Consider the following 22,721-nt stretch of genomic DNA (forward strand, 5'->3'; position numbering starts at 1 on the left):
GTGTTCTAACTAAGTGGGATCACCCACACTGCGACAATCTCATATGGGAAGCCTCTCTTGAGCCATGCAATGATTTTTCTTTGATATTAATTATTTAGCTTGGCTTTTTTTTTGAGCACTGTACAGTACCTCTGCTTGGGGTCAAAGGTGAGCAGTGGAAGGATTGGAGAAAAAAAAACAAGTGAAGCTTGAGGCCTGTCATGTGATCTGGAATTTGCGAGTGCTTTATGTTTTTCACAGGATGTCCCTTGAGATTATGACGCTTCAGCCCAAGTGTGAGGATGTAGAGACTGCAGAGGAGGTAGCACTAACTGTCACAGGGGTTGCTCAGGTAAATAACCCCAAAATCCCAAAAAGTAATCTAATTTCTAAAAACTCTTTGCAGCCTAAGTCTGTTAAAAGGCACAAAAAACCTACTAATCCTTTTGCTTATCTTAACAAAACAGTCGGAGGCCACTTATTCTGTAATTCTTGCATAAATAACATTCAAGGGTGGAAAATGTGTTTAGCTAGGACCTGACTGTGATAGCATTCAGGCTCATGGTTGTTTATATTGTTCAAGGGTCCTCCATTCATAGATCATGTTTTCTTTCCTCACTGAGCCCCACTGTGAGAGTGTTGAAGCTTGTGGTGACATAAAGCAGATCCATGGAAAGTTCCCTCAGAGAGTCCTGGGGTTTCACCAACAAAATTGTGCATTTGTGGACGAAAAGGTCCCAAAAGATTTGATGTGAAATCTTGCACACATACAATTTTCCACCCCTGATTATTAAAGGTGAGCTGTTTGTTCAATTTGAAACAGTGGGAACATTTTCTGTAACGTTCAATTAACTTTTCAGGCTTTGGTGACTGTTGTTCAATTTTTTAAGTTTCATTTTCTATTCCTATTCCGCCTCAACTGGTTAAGTGGAACTGCATGATCTTCCAATGAAAGGCATTCCCCCTGGTCTGAGCCCACACAGCATGGGAAGTCGCAAGCATCCGGAGTTCTTAGTGTCACCCATTGGGACAACCAACCCATTGCAGTACACAATGCACCGAAGTGCTCTGTAACTTCCATCAAACTACTTGAGAATTCACTTGGCATTGATGACAAATAAGTGAAATCTGGGAGCCTTGAACTTAGTGCTAATGAAGTTCCTTGAGCACAGATACATTTTTAAAAATACAAAAGCATGTTGGTTCCTCTGTTTTACCAATGGAGGCACTACATACAAAACCATATAAGTTATCCTAAACCTTGTAAAGATGATTGGGAAGATTAGTGCAAGCACTGCCTTCCTAGAGCACAACATATTCCTGATGAAGAAGGGCTCATGCCCAAAACGTCAATTCTCCTGCTCCTTGGATACTGCCTGACCTGCTGCACTTTTCCAGCAACACATTTTCAGCTCTGATCTTCAGCATCTGCAGTCCTCACTTTCTCCTAGAGCACAACATATATTCAAGTCCCATAAACTTGGATACAGTTTGGCAGAGTTCTCAGTGTTCCTAGATGTGCATAGGGTTGCATTTGGAGTTTCATTAATTGAAGCAAGAAACCCATCAGCATCATTCATTGAGCTCTTTTCTTCATAGTGGTATAATTTGCAAAAGTATCAAAGTCCTGCTGTACATTCCCTATCCTTGGGTTGGTGAGGACGATGAGCGACCAGCTAGGAAAGCATTGGAATCGTTGAATCAGGAGCTGATAAAGGTCTGGAATCTGAGTTTTGTTGATAGTTGGGCTGGGATGGGTATTGTTACAGCAGCCCTTGATGATGTAGAGGCTATAGGGTTTGAAGCACAGTTTCATTAAGAACACCAAGGTTCCAAGTCGTTCAGCTGGAGATAGTGTCTGGGAAGAGGGAGTGAGATCAATATGCAGGGTACATTGATGGGCCATCTTTTTATTTATCAGGGTGCTGCCTGATCTGCTGTGCTTTTCCAGCACCACTCTAACCTAGATTCCGATCTCTAGCATCTGCAGTCCTCACTTTCGCCTAACTCACATTGGAAGTCTGCTGCAAGGATATTTTGTGCACAAAGTTCATGGGTTGATGCAGACTACATCTCAGGGCTGTTCACTTGCTCTGTTAGTGCCTGGTCTGGGTCTGTTAGTGTTCCAGCCAGAGTCAAGGGCCCTCAGTATCGCTGTATTGACATGCTGTTTTGCACAGGAACATAGAAAGCCAACTTCTCAGCAGCAACATGTCCAGACCCTGGCAGAGGGAGCATCTTTCCGTACAATACACCGCCACGTTAATCTAACACCTACACTGTACCAGCTTCCTGTGTGTCAAATATATTGTGTGTACATTCAGTTAAGCAACTGTGTCAGAACCTGGGTGGGGTCAGTGCACAGTCCATGATCGGTCAGGAGATCCTAGTACCACCGGCACGGTGCACACACTGTGCAGGCATTCTGCCACAGGTGGTTGTCCACTCTGAGGGGTGGCACGGTGGCTCAGTTGTTAGCATTACTGCCTCACAGCGCCGGGGATCCGAGTTCGATTCCAGCCTTGGGTGCCTGTTTGCACATTCTCCCAGGTCTGCGTGGGTTTCCTCAGGGTGCTCCGGTTTCCTCTCACAATGTGCAGGTTAGGTGAACTCGCTATGTTAAATTGCCCATAGTGTTTAGGGATGTGTAGGTTAGATGTGTTAGTCAGGGTAAATGTAGAGTAATAGGGTAGGGAAATGAGTCTGGGTGGGTTGCTCTTCGGAGGGTCGGTGTGGATTTGTTGGGCCAAAGGGCCTGTTTCCATACTGTAGGGATCCTGTGACTCTCTGAATGCTCATGGTCAGGGGATCTGTCCAAAGACAGTCTGTGCAGTGGCAATGGTCAATGCTGTAGGGCCAGTACCAACAGTCAAGGGGATCACATACCTTCAGTCAGGATCTGCAAACACAAGAATCAGGGGTCTGGGCAGTCCCTGGTGTTGGATGCTTATGGATGCTTCTGATCTGAATATTTTGATCATTCTAGAAGGGCAAGGAGGGCCTGTAAGGGCTTCAGTGGGAATCACTGCACAAACAGCAGCATGGGAGCAAAGGCACCCGGGGTGGTGGGGACAAGAATGATGATGGGAGGGTAGGATCTCCAGGTTTTGGGCGGTATGTTAGGTTACACAAGAGGGTTTATTGGCAGTAACCATACCACGGCCGCCACAAGGGGAAGCAGAGAGGAGCAGGATGGGAATTATCAAGGTCAAGTGTCAGGGGTCAAGGTGCAGGGAGGGCAGACAGAAGTTATAGTGATTGTAAATGAAATCAGCTGGGAAGACCTCATAGAATATGAGTCTTCAGATTTGGGGCTGCTAATCTGGTCCAATCAGGGAGCCCTGGCAGAGCTTCTGTTCACTCTGAAAGCTGGCCAGTTTAGATTAGATTCCCTACAATATGGAAACAGGCCCTTCGGCCCAACAAGTCCACACTGACCGCCCAAAGAGTAACCCACCCAGGCCCATCCCTCTACCGTATATATACCCCTGACTAAAGCACCTAACACTATGGGCAATTTAGCATGGCCGATTCACCTAACCTGCACATCTTTGGACTGTAGGAGGAGACCAGAGCACCCGGAGGAAACCCATGCAGACACTGGGAGAATGTGCAAACTCTACACAGACAGTCGCCCAAGGCTGGAATCGAACCCAGGTCCCTGGTGCTGTGAGGCAGCAGTGCTAACCACTGAGCCACCATGCTGCGCCTTGTTCAATGCATATGTAAATAAAGGGTGACTTGGTGACAGGATACCGGCCTCTATGGAGGTTTTTCAGAGGTGAAGCTCAATGTGATAAGTCTGTAAATGAGGAGTAGGGGTGGGGGGTGATGTAGGGGTGGAGGTGTGTGGAAATGGGATGTGGGGTAGTGTGAGGTATAAGGGACATGAGCCTGTGGAGGGTTGGGAAAGTGTGGGGGTTGGCGGGGTAACTTGGTGACCAGTAGAGCCCAGGTGAGGGTGTCCTCCATGAACTGTCAGTTGATGTGGGTCTGGAATGGTAAAGGGCAAGCAGGCACTGTGTTTTCAGGCACTGTGTTGGTCACGAAGTCAGTGTGGCACATTCACCATGTTGGAGCACATGCTGAGGCTGAAGTTGACTGAATGATAGAGACGCGGCCTGCATGATCTGGGTGCTCGCTGGTGGAGGAGTGTGTACAGGCCTCACCTATAGGGCACACCATTGACATTCTGAGACCACTTTCACTCCTCTTGTTCTCAGTGTTTGGTCATTTCCACCAAGAGCAGTGCAGCTGGCCGCTGGTGAGACGCTGGGCTCAGTCAGTGTGACTGCCGACCTAAGCAGGTGAAGATGGACACAGGAAGGTCAGGGCTGTTGACAATCCCAGGAAAAACAGCAGGCCCCACTGCAGAGGACAAAGGAGCTCCCAGATCAAGGGGACAGCACACACTTGCTGGGGTCCTCAGGATGCTCAGAGTTTTCTTACCTCGACACCATTTCCAGGGGATGAGCAAGGTGCAGTGTTAGTGCAGGCTCTGTAGGTCCCAGGGTGCTGTGTGCCAGACGTTAGCCAGATGCTGAAGAGGCCATGAAGGCTGCAGGAGTGGGAGGCATACATTTCCAAGGGACTGTGAAGATCACTGCCATTCTCTCTGCAGCTGGCTCATTCCAGGAAGTGATGCGTGACCTGTGTAGGATCTCTTTGTGCATTGACAAAGGCATCAGGGCAGTGACCAGTGCCATTTATGCAAGGTAACCCAGGCTATTTAGTGCTCACCAAAGTCAGTGCTGCAATCTGGACAATACAGACTGTGAATGAGTCATACAGTCATAGAGATGTACAGCATGGAAGCAGGTCCTTCGATCCAACCTGTCCATGCCGACCAGATATCCCAACCCAATCTAGTCCCACCTGTCAGTACCCAGCCCATATCCCACCAAGCCCTTCCTATTCATATACCCATCCAAATGCCTCTTAAATATTGCAATTGTATCAGCCTCCACCACTTCCTCTGGCAGCTCATTCCATACACGCACCAGTCTATGCGTGAAAACGTTGTCCCTTAGGTCTCTTTTATATCTTTCCCCTCTCACCCTAAACCTATGCCCTCTCGTTCTGGACTCCCCGACCCCAGGGAAAAGACTTTGTCTATTTACCCTATCCATGCCCCTCATAATTTTGTGACCCTCTATAAGGTCACCCCTCAGCCTCCAACACTCCAGGGAAAACAACCCCAGCCTGTTCAGCCTCTCCCTATAGCTCAAATCCTCCAACCCTGGCAACATCTTTTATGAACCCTTTCAAGTTTCACAACATCTTTCCGATAGGAATATGTGGTTGGAAGATGCAGTTCAGCTGCCCACCAGTGTAGTCCAGACAGAGTATACCACATCGTCCTGGCTGTAGTACTCTGCACAAATACAGCAGGAGGTAATCTGCTGGATACTGAGGAACCAGGAGAACTGGACCAATCTTCTGAGGAGGAGGGGGATGAGGACATTGGGGAGGAGGAAGAGCTCCTTGTCTGTGACAGAGCTCAGCTGCATTGGACTCTACAAACATGACAGGAGCTGACTAATACCCTTCCCAGTTGGGTTGTAGCTAAAAGCAGATAAACCTCAGGGCCTGGTGGTTAAACAGTAACTAAGGTGAGAGAATGGGGTTGTATGTGCTTTGGAGTGTCAGTCAGTACTGTAAGTAGTGTGGCTTGGTGAGTGCTGTGCTATTACATTGCTGGGGAGGGACAACGCTGGATTGCCAATCTTTGTCCAGGTTCACAGTGCCCTTTTAAAGATGGCGCAGGTGCAAGGGATGCCAGTCTTTGTGAACATCTGTTGAGCAGCGAGCTGTCCGGGAAGCGTACACAGTAAGTCAGGGCTGGAATTGAATGTGAGAGATGGCACAGGGATTGGCATCAAACATTAATGAGGTATGTTTGGTAGGATTTGACAAGAAAATGTTCTGTGCCTTATAGTAAGAAGTCCCTCCACAAATAAATCAGTACAACTCATGTTTGTCCAAAAACGTTGAGATTCAACTCTTTTGTTTGGAAAATCCTGTAAGCACATGATAATACTATTTGAATCCAAAATAATTCATTAGAAGTCGACTGAAACTTCGAGAACTGTGATGACTTAATACTGAGTTCTTGTTCATTAGCTACCACCAATACAATGGACCAAATGAAGCTATTATGGTCTTGATCTCACAATCATAGTTTCTCTTTTTACAGCAAGTCATGAATCCATCATCAATCTGACTGGAATTGTCAAAAATGTAAAAATAGCTCTGCAATGATACAGTGGTTCAATGATCTTTACTTTCAAGAGAGCAAATGATTAGCAACAATTGATATCATCGTGCCCCAAATTAAATCTCATTGTCAATGACTTGGAACTGTTTCAATGTTCACATACATGACCATGCTCGAGTAGGTTTTACTGCAATTCTGTTCTGCAGTACACAAGGATTAACGTATGCTCCAATTGTTCAGTACCTCTATTGACAGCTAACAATGTGTGTCGATGCACATTAAGAATTAATGAGAGGGTGGAATCGTTAGATGAAGACTCATTTGCAGATGCCAGTAGGAACAAGCAATAATATTTAATTGAAGTTGATTTATGACAGCAGCTTTAGAAAACTATTCATAGATGCACAGGCGAAAATAATTGGACGAGGACCATTGATTCTTTCAATTATAATAAAGCATAACACTTGGAAGTTTGTTCTTGTAATAGAATTTTGAAGGCAGAAGTGAGGATTGCAGATGTTGGAGATTAGAGTCGAGAGTGCAGTGCTGGAAAAGCACAGCAGGTCAGGCAGCATCCGAGGAGCAGGAGAGTCGACATTTCAGGAAAAAGCCCTTCATCAGAAATCAGGCTTCCTGATGAAGGGCTTTTGCCCGAGCTGTTGATTCTCCTACTCCCTCAGATACTGCCTGACCTGCTGTGCTTTTCCAGCACCGCACTCTTGACTCAAATAGAATTTTGTAGTTTGTCTCAAAATTACTTTGAAGCTTTTGCTCAATTATTAATTACTTGTGTTTACAAGAGGGAATAACGTATGCAGAATACTTGAGACGAATGAATTATTTGCAAAATAATTTACAATCTCAATTTGTAGTTCTCCCTGAATTGCTCATAAATGTAAATTCAAGAGAAGCAATAAATTACCTGCATGTCGAAAACCATAGCGTAATCCCATTCAAATCATGAATAAGAAATTGATCAATCTATGAATAACCAAATAATATGGGACAGAAAGAAATTTCATTTATAAAGTTCTTTCAGATTCCCTGCCACTTATGTAGACAATGAGTTATTTTTTAAAGGGTATTTGTTGGTGCTTTGTAGATGAATATATTAGAAAAGCATATCTGAAATTCCAATATGTGCTGCATGTGATTTCCTACCTCTTGAATTGACAGCTGATGTATACTTCAGTGGGCAAGCAGACAAAATCATACAATTATAGTATTAATCTGTGCTGACGTCCAATCACTAACCATACGCACTCTACTAGATACACACTGGTGAAAAATGTGTTGCTGGAAAAGCGCAGCAGGTCAGGCAGCATCCAAGGAGCAGGAAAATTGACGTTTCGGGCATAAGCCCTTCTTCATAAGCCGTGACCTGCTGCGCTTTTTCAGCAACACATTTTTCAGCACTGATCTCCAGCATTTGCAGTCCTCACTTTCTCCTAGATACACAGTGGCAATCTTTTATTCTCTTTTATTTCTCGGTCTGGTTTTCTGTTCTTTAACAAATCATTGATCCGGTGATAATTCATCACCTCCAGTGTCATAAACCCTAACTTGTGTAACAACCTCTTGTGCCGCACCTATTTCAAGAGCTTCTGGAAATTCAAACAAAATACATTCACTGATTCCCCCCACCAACTCTGCCAGTTATATTCTCAAAGACTCCAATATGTTTGTTGAGCACAATTTCTCTTTTTCTTAATATGTCCTTACCACCCTTCTTAAACAGTGACACCATGTTAGCCAACCTTCAGTCTTCCGGCACCTCACCTGTGACTATTAATGATACAAATATCTCAGCAAGAGGCCCAGCAATCACTTCTCTAGCTTCCCACAGAGTTCTAGGGTACACCTGATCAGGTCCTGGGGATTTATCCAATTTTTTGTGTTTCAAGACATCCAGCACTTCCTCCTCTGCAATATGAACATTTTTCAAAATGTCACTGTCTATTTCCCGACATTCCATATCTTCCATGTCCTTTTCCACAGTAAACACTGATGTAAAATACCCGTTTAGTATCTCCCCCAACTCCTGCAGCTCCACACAAAGGCCGCCTTGCTGATCATTGAGGGACCCCATTCTCTCCCTAGTTACCCTTTTGTCCTTAATGTGTTTGTAAAAACTCTTTGGATTCTCCTTAACTGTATTTGCCAAAGCAATCTCACATGTTCTTAACAATAGATTTGATCATTTTCTCTTTGACATCAGACAAACGGACCTCAAAATAAGGGGAGGAATGAGGAGGGTGTGCAGATTTAGGACTGAGTTGAGGGGGAACCTCTTCACCCAAACTGTTGTGAATCTGTGGAATTTCCTGCCCAGGGAAGCAGTTGAATGATTAAAGCAAAGGTAGAAAGATTAGATTACTTACAGTGTGGAAACAGGCCCTTCGGCCCAACAAGTCCACACCGCCCCGCCGAAGCGCAACCCAACCATACCCCTACATTTACCCCTTACCTAACACTACGGGCAATTTAGCGTGGCCAATTCACCTGATCCTGCACATCTTTGGACTGTGGGAGGAAACCGGAGCACCCGGAGGCAACCCACGCAGACACGGGGAAAACGTGCAAACTCCACACAGTCAGTCGCCTGAGTCGGGAATTGAACCCAGGTCTCTGGCGCTGTGAGGCAGCAGTGCTAACCACTGTGCCACTGTGCCGCCCTAAAGATTTTTGGAACAGTAAAAGAATTAAGGGTGCTGGTGAGCAGATGGCTAAGTGGAGTTGAGCCCACGAAAAGATCAGCCATGATCTTATTGAATGGCGGAGCCGGCTGAAGGGCCGGACAGCCTACTCCTGCTACTAGTTCTTATGTTCTTATGACCTGCAGTTCCTTGTTCTCTCTCTTTCCTTTCTCTAGCCAGGTGGTTACATTAGTTGCATTCCAGGCCATGAAATCATTTTAGAATCTAGGGAATTCAGGAGGATCAAAATTAATGCGCTCAGTAACATCACTGCTAGTGCAGGCCCTGATCCATTGTCATATTCTACACACCTACTTTTCGATTGAACGGTTCTGCTAAATTTTACCATTTACTTTGCAGTATAATTACCTGTCCAAACAGAGGTCATATTTGATTTCTGAAATGTTGCAATCTCAGTCAATGTGGAGAAAGAATGTTGAACACAAGACGAAAATTAATTTTCCAGACCCCATTAATCAATATCTCTCCCCCATGTTCAATCCTAAAATTGTTATCCTTGACTGTGGAAACCCATAAATCCCTACGCGACAGGTTTATTTTGCAGGTGCAAATCAATACAAATAATTTACACTAAAACTCAAAGTGGACGCAGGATTTCTTTATCCTCCAAGTTGATGTTTTACTGCAGCCTTTAACCAGTGATGTATGCATGCTCACAGTGTGCACGTTAACTGAGGCCGCAAGGTTTACAAACTTTGTCATGAGATGAATGGTCAGAGGAGCAGGGCCATCTCTGCAGTGTGAGATAACAGTGTGACAGCAGCCACACTATCCTGCGACATTAATATTAACGATATAAGGTAAACAGCAGAAGTTTGGTGGAGATAGTGACCCAATTTGAGAACGCTCATATGAAGTAATTCTAATGTAAAAATCTAATGATTTGACTAGTTGACGCTCTCACTTACTGTTTAATCACCAGCTACAGCAGATAAGGCATGACTTACAAACATTCAAACATATAAATTAGGAGCAGAGATAAATAATTTGTCTGCCACACCTGTTCCTTCGTTAAACACAATCATGGCTGATCCATTTGCATTTCAAATTCCATATTCCCGTCTGCTCCTGATAACCCTCGATTCCCCGGTCAAACAAAAATCCATCCGACTCTGTCTTACAAATATTCATTCACCTTGCATCCACTGCTTCTGAGGTGGAGTTGCACAATGCCCTGACATTTAAAGGAAACAGCTCTCCTCATCTTTGTCCTGGCAGAACCCACCATCGTTTTAAAACAGTGACCCTTAGCCTGGATGCAGCCACAAAAAGGACTAACCTTTCCATGTCCACTCTGCCAAGATCATTCAAGTTCTTGTAGATATTAATAAAGTCACTTTTCACTTTTTCAAAGTGGAAACAATCCAATCAGTCCAACCGGTCTTTATAAGATAACCCATTCATTTCCAATTTATTAAACCATCCTCAGAACCACTTTCAATTCATTTACATTCATCATTAAACAGAGAGAACAGAAGTACATATAGTATTTAAAATACAATCACACCAATGCCCTGTATAACTGAAACATAACATCCTTACTTTAAAGTTTGATTTGATTTGATTTATTACTGTTACATGTACTGAAGTACAGTGAAAAGTGTTGTCTTATGTGTTTTACGGGCAGATTGTGCTACACAAGTGCATCAGGGGACAGCACAGAGTGCACGAAACAGTGTTACAGCCGCCGAGAAGGTGCAGAGAGATCAATGCGCCTTTTTATTATAAATGATAGCATCCTATTAGCTTTCTAGATTAAGTACTGCACCTGCGTGCCAACTTTATGTGACTCATGCACTTGAATATCTAAAACCTTCTGTGCCTGGGAATTCTGCTGTCATTCTCCATATAACTAACACTCTGCTTGCTGCTAGAGTGTACAACTTCACATTTTCCCACATTATACTCCATCTGCCCAGAATTTCTGTCCACTCACTCAACTGTATCGATCTGCAAACTCCTCATGTCTTCTTGAAAACATGCTTTCCCACAGGTTGTGGTTTCACCTGCTCCCTTCATTTCAGTCATTTATGTAAATTAGAAGCAGTTGAAGCCCCAGTACAGACCCCTATAGGACCCCATTCATTATCCTGCCAATCAGACCCTTTATCCATATTCCCTGTTTTCTATCAGCCAGCTAATCTTCTATCCATGCTATTATATAGCCCTCTATACCAAGAGCATTTATTTTCTGCTATCAACTTTGTTATGCCACCTTTTCAAATGCCTTCTGCAAAACCAAGTATAATACAGGCTACCCTCTGTCCACAGTTCATATTACTCCATCATAGAACTCGGATAAATTGGGAGCATGATTTTCTTTTAGCAGAGTAATGTTGACTCATCCCGGTTACCTTGAGGTTTTATAAGTTAACAGCTGTACTCTTTTTAATGATCGATTCTAACACATTCCCTATGACAGCTGTCAAATACCAGCCTATAGTTTCCTGTGTTCTGTCTCCCTCTCTTCTTGATTAGAGATGTCATACTTGCAACTTTCTACTCTGGTGGAACCTTTCCTAAATCTAGAGAATTTTGGAAAGTTAACTCCACAACTACCTTACTAGCTACCTTATTTCAGATGTTAGGATGAAATATCCAGAAACTTTCACAGCACCACTTGCCCCATGATTGTAATTTTGCTAAATTCCTCTCTTCTTTCCACCTCCTGATTAAAGCTAGTATTGGAGTGTTTTTTGTAACCTCTATAAGGACAACAGAAGTGAAATATATGTTCATTCCATCCACTATTGTAATAGTTACATCATTGGACTGGTATTCCAGGACCCCTGATTTGACTAACCCCTAGTTAATGCTCTGAGGGGGCATGGGTTTGAATCCCACATAACAGATGGTGAAATTTAAATTCAATAAAAAATGCAAAATTAGAAAAATTTGACAGAATGGTGACCATGTAACCATTATCAATTGTTGTAACAACCCATTCAGTTCAATAATGTCCTTTCGGGAGGGGAAGCTGTCATCATTACCTGGTGGCAGTACATGTGAGTTCAGACCCACAGCAATGTGGTTCATTCTTAACTGCACGCTGGACAATAAATGCTGACCTAGGCAATGTTACTTACATCCCATGAACAGATAAAAAACAAGCATGAGTTGATATCTACATTGACAATATAGAGAGGTCAGTCTGGTTCAATATGGTGCAGCCCCGGCTTGCTATGAGAGTGCCGATTCCAACCTGCTTTTTTAAAAATTATGTCTAGCTTCAATCAGAATTTCCCACAAGAGTTGAATTAAGTATTTATCTGGCCACAGAATGTTGCTCCTCAGGAGCAGAAGGTCACACTGAGCATTGTTCTTTAATGAATTAATTTCCTGACAAACAATCTGACTCCACGTTACATTCCTAAGTGCAGAGTGGTGTCTGGGTTTGAGGCTATGTCTTCTTGTCCTAGTTTCATCCACTCTCTACATCCTCTCTACATCTATCTTATCAATTCCCTTCAAAATTTTATATGTTTCTATAAGATCCCCCCTCATTCTTCTGAATTCCAATGAATATAATCCCAGTCTACTCAGCCTCTCCTCATAAACCAACCCCCTCAACTCCAGAATCAACCTAGTGAACCTCCTCTGCACTCCCCCCAGTGCCAGAATATCCTTTCTCAAGTAAGGAGACCAAAACTGTACACAGTACTCCAGGTGTGGTCTCATCAGCATTCTGTAGAGCTGCAACGTAACCTCCCTGCTTTTAAACTCAATCCCTTTAGCAATGGAAGGACAAAATTCCATTTGTCTTCCTAATTATCTGTTGTACCTACAGACCAACCTTCCGTGATTCATGCACAAGGACACCAAGGTGCCTCTGTATAGCAGTATGCTGCAACTTTTTACCATTCAATAATAGTCCCTTTTACTGTTACTCCGACCAAAATGATTAACATTGTATTCCAACTGCTAGACCTTTGCCCACTCACTCAATGTATCTATGTTCCTCTGCAAAGTTTCACAATCCTCTGCACACTTTGCTCTGCCACTCATTTTAGTGGCACCTGCAAACTTTGACACATTACACGTGGTCCCCAACTCCAAATCATCTACATAAATTGGAAATAATTGTGGTCCCAACACTGATCCCTGAGGCACATCACTAGTTACTGATTGCCAATCAGAATAGCACTCATTTATCTCCACTCTTTGCTTCTTGTCAGTCTATCCATGCTAATACTTTACCTGTAACATGGTGCATCATTATCTTATGCAGCAGCCTCTTGTGCAGCACCTTGGCGAAGGCCTTTTTGAAATCTAGGTACACCACATCTACTGGGTCCCCATTGTCCACCTTGCTCATAATGTTTTCATAGAATTCCAAAAGATTAGTTAAGCATGACCTGCCCTTCATGAAGACATGCTGCGTCTGCCCAAAAGGACAATTACTATCAAGATGCCCTGCTATTTCTTCCTTGATAATAGACCTAAGCATCTTCCCCATTACAGAGATTAAGCTAATTTTCCAACTATAATTCACCATCTTTTGTCTACCTCCCTTTTAAAAACAGTGGCGTTTGCTGTTAAACATTTGCTGTTTTCAAACCTGCTGGGAATTTTGGAAAATTACCACCAGAGCACTTGCTATTTCTCCCGCCATCTCTTTTAGTACCCTGGGATACATTCCATCAGGGCCAGGAGACTGGTCTATCCTTCGCTCCGTTAGCTTGCCCAACACTTACCTCTTCCGTAATAATGATTGTTCCCAGGTCCTCACCTACGTCCGTCTCTTTGTCATTTACTGGCATGTTATTAGTGTCCTCCACTGTGAAGACCGATACAAAATACCTGTTCAATGCCTCAGCCATTTCATCATATCCCATAACTAAACGCCCCTTCACATTGAATGTATTTAAGACAGAGATAGCTGGGTTCTTGATAAGTAAGGGGATCAAGGGTTACGGGGAGATGGTTGGAGAACACGGTTGAGGAATGTAGCAGCCATGATCGAATAGCAAACAGACCAGATGGGCTGAATGGCCTAATTCTGCTCATATATCTTCTGGTCTAAAAAAAGGCTCCCATTTTAACAAGTGTACTGAAAATAAAATTTTGATTTTGATTCAAACATGCAATTAAGGAAGGAGCTGAAATATTATAACAAACTTTAAAAGGTAGCAAAAAGTATCTATTATTTTTAAAATGAAGTAATTTTGGTATGTCATTGGAAGGGAAAGATACACCAAATTGTAAAATACATTTTTCAGGGTGAGAGAATTTGTTCAGCAATATTTATGACTGCATACACTGGTAAACAGTCTTACTCAGACTACTGAGTGTAGGAGTTGGGACGTCATGTTAAGGTTGTACAGGATGTTGGTGAGGTCTCTTCTGGAATACTGTGTCCAGTTCTGAGGACCCTGTTATATTAGTAAGCTGGAGGGGGGGTTCAGAAAAAATTTACTATGATGTTGCTGGGAATGGAGGCTTTGAGTCATACAGAGAGGTTGGATAGGTTGGCACTTTTCTCACTGGAGCTTAGAAAGTCGAGGGGTGACCTTATAGAGGTTTATAAAATTATGCAGTATAGGCAGGTATCTTGTCCCTATCATTGGGGACTTCAAGATTAAGGGGCATATTTTTAAGGTGTGAAGAAAAAGGTTTAAAAAGATACAAGGGGTGATTTTTGACCCACAGAGTAGTGAGTATTGGAATGAACATCCAGAGCAAGTGGTGGATGTGGTACAATTGCAATGTTTAAAAGACATTTGGATAAGCATATGAATAAGAAATGTTTGAAGGGATATCGGCCATGCACAGGCAGGTGGGATTAGCCTAGTTTGAGACTGTGGTGGGCATGGACTGTTTGGACTGAAGGGTCTGTTTCCATGATGTATGACTCTATGATTCTATGGTTGAACTATTTTCTTTACAATGAATTTACCATGTTAAAGCTAATGTTCACGTCAGATCGGGGATTCTGTATTGATTCCATTTGTGAAGACTGAAAAGCTGCACTTTATAGAAGAGCAAATTATCAATAACTGTTTGGATTTATATGTTTAACTGCCCATGTGTAGACGCCAGAAGTTGCTGTCTGTTTTAAAAAGGAATGAGGTTTCCAGTAATGACAGTTTCATTGCCATTCCAACCATAAAATCTAGGTTGATATATAATTTAACCTGATATATTAAGGCCTACTAAAGTTTAGAGAAAGAGGAAGTGAATCAGCAATAATTAATTTTTGATACAATAACACTTGTTAATGAATACATAAATACCACGAATACAGTAACACCGAATGCAACATACCTTATGTTGCAAAGAAAATAAACTTCCCATTTGAGCAATGTTCCAATTTAGCTGTTTATGCATCATTTCAAAAGATACAGCTTTCAGACTATTCAGAGGAACTCAAGGTTATGTTGTGAAATGCTGACAAAACGCTAATGAAATATGTCAATAAAAGTCTTTTGAGTTCTGAATCATAACTGTCAGTCAGAGTGACAGTTCATGTTCCCCATGCATGAAATTTTCATCTGCCTTTGTTTTTTACGTTTCCGTTTTCACAATGAGTATTCTCAGCACATATTTAGCTCTCACAACAAAGGAAACTTTTAACCTCATTGAGCAGCATGAATAAAAGAGGAAATTGGGAGTACATGGTGTGGAATCTCACTCATAATATATTCAAGCTCTACATTACTAGCTTAATTGCTGAGTTTGTTGATGAAAGGTTACTTCAAGTGCAATAAAGATGGGCACACATCATTGAACTTTGGTCAACATTTGGCCCGACTATTTTGAATAGGAATGGCAGCTGTACAACTTCCTCAATTTTTGCAAGGACCATTTGTCAAAAACATACAGAATAATGGAAGGCATAACAAGCATGTTACACTCGAGAGTGGGATGCTGGAAAAGCACAGCACGTCAGGCAGCACCAGGATGAAGGGCTCTTGCCCGAAACATTGATTTTCCTGCTCCTCAGATGCTGCCTGACCTGCTGCGCTTTTCCAGCATCCCACTCGCGACTCTGTCCAGCATCTGCAGTCCTCACTTTCTCCAAGCATATTACACTGCCTAATGCCTAATGGGCTGAGGAAACATCAAGAACTTTGTGCCTGGCTGACCCAAGTTTAGACTATCTCTTTCCATTCACTCGTGGTAGATTGGGAATGTTTTACAAATCACTCAGCTGAGTTTGCCATTCTCAGCCATATTTTGAAGCTTTTCTGAGTTGGCATATTTCATGTCGCCCCTCCTCATGTCTCTCTCTTTGGCTTAGTGTCACATTTTGTCCCTTGGGACATGTCACCACTGTTATTATGGCATTACAGATGGAGCTGAGAAATAAGAAGGGTGCAGTTATATTGTTAGAGCTGTATTACAGGCCTCCCAACAGTGAGCATGAGGTAAAAGAACAAATAGGTAAACAGATGGTGGAAAGATGTTGAAGCAATAAGGTAGTGGTGATGGGAGATTTTAAATTTCCCAACATTGACTGGGATACATTTAGTGTCAGAGGTCTGGATGGAGTAGAATTTGTAAGAAGCGTCCAGGAAAGTTTTATAGAGCAGTACGTCAATCGTCCAACGAGGGAAGGGGCCATGGGGAATGAGCCAGGCCAGGTGGTAGACGTGGCAGTGGGAGATTTCTTTGGGAACAGTGACCACAATTCTGTAAGTTTTAGAATTCTCGTAGACAAAGATGAGAGTGGTCCGAAAGGAAGAATACTAAACTGGGCCAAGGCCAATTGTATCAAAATTAGGCAGGAGCTGGGAAACGTAGATTGGACACAGCTATTTGAAGGGAAGTCCAATTTGGTATGTGGGAGGCTTTCAAAGATATGTTAAAGATAGTGCAGGATAGGCATGTTCCGTTGAAAGCAAAGGATAGGAAGAGCAAGATTCGTAAACCGTGGATGATAGGAGAAATCGTACGACTAGCCAAGATGAAAAGGGAAGCGTACATAAGGTCCGGGCAGCTAAGAACAGAATGGGCCCTGGAGGGATATCGGAAGAATAGGGCCAGTCTTAAATGAGGAAGCAAGCAGGCTAAAAGGGGTAATTAAGTAGCTTTAGTGAGCAGAATTAAGGAGAATCCCAAAGCATTTTATTCTTATATAAGAAGCAAGCGGGTAACGAGAGAAAGGATTGGTCCACTAAAGGATAATGAAGAAAGGCTACATGTCAAACCTGAGAGAATGCGTGAGATTCTGAATGATTACTTTGCATCAGTGTTCACTGAGGAGAGGAACATGTTGAATTGAGGAACATTAGAGATTGAAATTTGATTCGAGTGGATCACGTTGATGTAAGTAGAGAAGATGTGTTGGGTCGGCTAAAGGTTATTAAGGTGGACAAATCCCAGGACCAGATGGGATCCATCCCAGGTTGCTGAGGGAAGCAAGAGAGGAAATAGCTGGGGCCCTGACAGATATCACTGTAGCCTCCTTAAACACAGGTAAGGTGCCGGAGGACTGGAGGGTTGCTCATGTTGTCCCCCTGTACAAGAAGGGTAGTAGGGATATTCCAGGTAAGTGGAATAGTGACCAGTGAGCCTGATGTCAGTGGTGGGAAAGTTGCTGGAGAAGGTACTGAGGGAGAAAATCTATTTATATTTGGAAAAGAATGGGCTTATCATGGATAGGCAACATGGTTTTGTGTGGGGGAAATCATGCCTTACCAACTTAATAGAGTTCTTCAAGGAAGTGACCAAGTTGATAGATGAAGGAAGGGCTGTTGATGTCATATACCTGGACTTTAGTAAAGCGTTTGATAAGGTTCCCCATGGTAAACTAATGGAGAAAGTGAAGTCACATGGTGTGCAGGGTGTTCCAGCTAGGTGGATAAAGAACTGGTTGAGCAACAGGAGACAGAGAGTAGTAGTTGAAGGGAGTTTCTCGAAATGGAGAAAGGTGACCAGTGGTGTTCCACAGGGATCAGTGCTGAGGCCACTGATGTTTGTGATATACATAAATGATCTGGAAGAGGGCACTGTTGGTATGATCAGCAAGTTTTCAGATGACACGAAGATTGGTGGAGTAGAAAACATAAGGGACTATCAAAGTATTCAGGAGAATATAGATAGACTGGAGAGTTGGGCGGAAAAGTGGCACATGGAGTTCAATCTAGGCAAATATGAGGTAATGAATTTTGGCAACTCTAATTCTAGAGCGAATTATACAATGAATGGAAGAGCCTTGGGAAATGTTGATGAGCAGAGAGGCCTGGGAGTGCAGGTCCCTTGTACCCTGAAGGTTGCTGCACGGGTGAATAGAGTGGTCAAGAAGCATATGGTATGCTTGCCTTCATTGGACGGGGTATTGGGTTTAAGAGCTGGCAAGTCATGTTAAAATTGAACATGAAGTTGGTTCAGCCATATTTAGAATATTGTGTACAGCTCTGGTTGCCACCTTACCAAAAGGATGTGGATGCTTTGGAGAGGGTGCAGAGAAGGTTTACAAGGGTGTTGCCTGGTATGGAAGGTGTTAGCTATGAAGAGATGTTGAGTAAGCTAGGTTTGTTTTCATTAGAAAAAAGGAGACTGAGGGGGGACCTGATTGAGGTCTACAAAATCATGAAGGGTATAGGCAGGGTGGATAGAGACAAGCTTTTTCCCAGGATAAACGATTCAATAACGAGAGGTCATGCTTTCAAGGTGAGAGGTGAAAAGTTTAAAGGGGACGCACATGGCAAGTACTTCACACAGAGGGTGGTAGGTGCCTGAAACACTTTGCCAGCAGTGGCCGTAGAGGCAGGCACAGTAGATTAACTTAAGATGCATCTGGACAGATGTATGAGTAAATGGGGAGCAGAGGGATACAGATGCTTAGGAATTGGGCAACAGATTTAGACAGTAGATTTGGGTTAGCTCAGGCTTGGAGGGCCGAAGGGCCTGTACCTGGGCTGTAAACTCTCTTTGTTCTTTGTTATAAATGCAAGTTGTTCTTGCTGTATTGGTTTGCAATATTCAGAATATGAGTTGATCTCCTATGGAGTGGGAACAGTTAATGGACAGTGAGTTTTCACTGAAAGAGTCATCCAATGGCCAGAAGGTGGGCTCACTGTACACTGAAGGATGGCAGATGGATCTCCAAAACACTTGTCAGCTGAGCGAGAGAGAGGAGATGTTCCCTGATGGAAGTTACTCCCTGCATTTGTTTTTAGCTTTGCATTTACTTGAATGGCCTCAGCAGTCAGACAAATGTAGCAGATGGGAGAAAGTGAGGATTGCAATGCTGGAGATCAGAGTCGAGAGAGTGTGCTGCTGGAAAAGCACAGCATGTCAGGCAGCATCCGAGGAGCAGGAGAATCAATGTTTCTGGCAAATCAGGAATATGGCAGATGGTCTGCAGCTGCAGTTAAAGCCAACTATGTGGGAGCAATCTCTCTGCAGGGCCTAGAGAGCTGGCTCACTCACCTACTATTGTGAGGCCACTTCTCAGCATTTAACTTGTTATCTGATATTTCCAGGAAGCTGGTCTCCAATAAGTGGACTTAACAGGCCTTTAGTGAAGTAAATTGGATCCCAGCTGCTAAACCAGCACACTGTCCAGCAACACAAACTGGCCAGGATGCTTCAACAGCAACATGAATCATTTTGTCCCTTTATTGGTGTTTAAGTGAACTGGACCAGCTATATAACCATGGTGGCTACCACAGCAGATCAGGGGTTGGGGTTTCTGCAGAGAGTAACCCACCCTCTGACTCCCCAGATGTTATTCACCACTTTCGAGGCACTTTCGAGGAATATTCTCCAATTGCTCGGAATGAAAGTAGCTCCACCATCACACAAGGAGCTTGATCCCATCCAGGACAAACCAGCCCATTTGATTGGCGCCCCAATTACAGCAGTGCACAAGATGCAGGGCAACAACTATCCAAAGGTCCTTCAATAGCACCTTCCAAAAACAAAGTGTCCACCGCTGGCAATAGCAGCACATACATAGGAATGGCACTACCTGCAAGATCCCCTCCCAGGCACATCATCTTCACTTTGGTGTGATTCCTTCACTGATGTGACATTAAAATCCTGAAACTTCCTTCCTCAAAACTCAATGGTGCATCAACACCACAATGACTGTGACAAATTGAACCAAAATGCCTGATGAAGCCACATAAACTGAGTGGAAAACAGGCCATTGGGCCCATACTGACCCTCTAAAAGGCATCCCAATCAGACTACCCCATAACCCTGCATTCCCCACAGCTGATCCACCTAACCTACACATCCCTGAACACTATGGACAGTCAGCATCACTAATCCAGAATCTGGTTTCCAGCATCTGCAGTCATTGTTTTTACCTACAGTTCAGCATGGCCACTCCACCTAACTACACATCCCTGAACACTATGGACAGTTCAGCACGGCCAATCCACCACACCTTCACATCCCTGAACACTATGGACAGTTCAGCACAGCCAATCCACCTAACCTACACATCCTTGAACACTATGGGCAATTCAGCACAGCCAATCCACCTAACCTACACATCCCTGAACATTATGGGCAATTCAGGATGGCCAATCCACCTAACTTACACATCCCTGAACACTATGGGCAATTCAGCATGGCCAATCCGCCTAACTTACACATCCTTGAACACTATAGACAGTTCAGCACAGCCAATCCACCAAACCTACACATCCTTGAACACTATGGACAGTTCAGCACAGCCAATCCACCTAACCTACACATCCCTGAACACTATGGACAATTCAGCACGGCCAATCCACCTAACCTACACATCCTTGAACACTATGGGCAATTCAGCACAGCCAATTCACCTAACCTACACATTCCTGAACACTATGGGCAATTCAGCATGACCAATCCACCTAGCATACACATCCCTGTTCACTATGGGCAATTCGGTATGGTCAATCTACTAACCTACACATCTTTGGATTGTGGGAGGAAATTGGGGCAGCAGCAGAAAACCCACGCTGACACAGGGAGAAAGAATATGCAAACCCCACACAGACAGTTGCCTGAGGGTGGAATTGAACTCGTATCCCTGGTGCTGTGAGGCAGCAGTGCTAACTGCTGAGCCACTATTCCTGTCGCAGTGCAAGTTAAGGAGCAACCACGAGCTAAAATGGGGTCTGGGACAGAGTCGGATAGTGATGAGCCAGTTCCTGAATTGGAGGACCTGGACACAAAGCAGTCAGTGGCACAGCAAGTCCTGCTTGCAGCTACAGCTCAAATAGATGAAGGACCAATCAGCAAATCACAAAAGTTGAGAAATGAAAAGAAGACATGGAAGGCAATGACAAATCCAATGCTTCACCAGGTTACTGGGATAACCAGAGTCTCTGTAAGGAAATCAAAAAACACTTTGTCATCACAAAATCATAAGTCTACAACAGCCCTGTGTCAAGTTAATTATAATGCTTTTGCCAAATTGAGATTAAAGGTTTATCTCAGCGAGCTCAGGGTACTGCTGCAGGGTGAACTTGTTAACAAGATCCAAGCACCTACACAGTCTCTGACTGTACAGGAGGAAAGAGAAGAGGAGGAGGTTGTTGAGACCAGTGTGGTGGTTAAGGACATAGAACTAGCTACGTCCCAAACCAACGTGGCTAGGGGTAAGGCTGTGTGAGCACTGAAAAATAATAATGCAAATACTGTTATGGAGTTGATGATGTAAGCATCTGGAGTAGGTGACAACCCTGTTTGAAGCAAAGAACAAAGAAAATTTACAACCCAGGAACAGGCCCTTCGGCCCTCCAAGCCTGAGCCAATCCAAATGTACTATCTAAACCTGTCAGTCAATTCCTAAGCCTCTGGATCCCTCTGCTCCCCACCTACTCATGCATCTGTCCAGACGCATCTTAAATGAATCTATCGTGCCTGCCTCTACCGCTTCTGCTGGCAACGCATTCCAAATGCCCACCACCCTCGTGTATCCCCCTTAAACTTTCCACCTTAAAAGCGTGACCTCTGGTTATTGAATCCTTCACCCTGGGAAAAAGCTTGTCTCTATCCACCCTGTCTATACCCTTCATGATTTTGCAAACCTCAATCAGGTCCCCCCTCAATCTCCTATTTTCTAATGAAAATAAACCTAACCTACTCAACCTCTCTTCATAGTTAGCACCTTCCATACCAGGCAACATCCTTGTAAACCTTCTCTGCCCCCTCTCCAAAGTGTCCACATCCTTTTGGTAATGTGGCGACCAGAACTCTACACAGTATTCCAAATGCAGCTGAACCAATGTCTTGTGCAATTTTAACAAGACTTGCCAGCTCTTATACTCAATACCCCATCCAATGAAGGCATTGACTACTCTATACACCTGTGCAGCAAACCTCAGGGTACAATGGATCTGCACTCCCAGATCACTCTTCCCATCAACATTTCTCAAGGCTCTTCCATTCATTGTATAATTCGCTCTAGAATTAGTCTTGCCTAAATACATCACCTCACATTTGTCTAGATTGAAAACCATCTGCCACTTTTCCGCCCAGCTCTCCAGTCTATCTATATTCTCCTGTATTCTCTGACAGTCCCTTATGCTTTCTGCTCCTCCACCAATCTACGTCTCATCTGCAAACTTGCTGATCATACCAACAGCGCCCTCTTCCAGATCATTTATGTATATTACAAACAACAGTGGCCCCAACACTGACCCCTGTGGAACACCACTGGTCACCTTTCTCCATTTTGAGAAACTCCCCTCAACTACTACTCTCTGTCTCCTGTTGCTCAACCAGTTCTTCATCCACCTAGCTAGGACAGCCTGCACACCATGTGACTTCACTTTCTCCATTAGCCCACCATGGGGAACCTTATTAAGCACCTTACTAAAGTCCATGTATATGACATCAACAGCCCTTCCTTCATCTAT

General features: G+C 43.7%; 1 pseudogene; it reads left to right on the forward strand.

Moving 5' to 3' along the window:
* The first annotated feature begins 256 nt into the window (after nt 1–256).
* LOC140463263 (nascent polypeptide-associated complex subunit alpha pseudogene) lies at nt 257–21,472 on the forward strand (annotated as a pseudogene).
* Nucleotides 21,473–22,721: the final 1,249 nt, after the last annotated feature.

The sequence above is a fragment of the Chiloscyllium punctatum genome, chromosome 38, assembly GCF_047496795.1.
Source record: "Chiloscyllium punctatum isolate Juve2018m chromosome 38, sChiPun1.3, whole genome shotgun sequence".
In the NCBI taxonomy this organism is placed as follows: domain Eukaryota; kingdom Metazoa; phylum Chordata; class Chondrichthyes; order Orectolobiformes; family Hemiscylliidae; genus Chiloscyllium; species Chiloscyllium punctatum.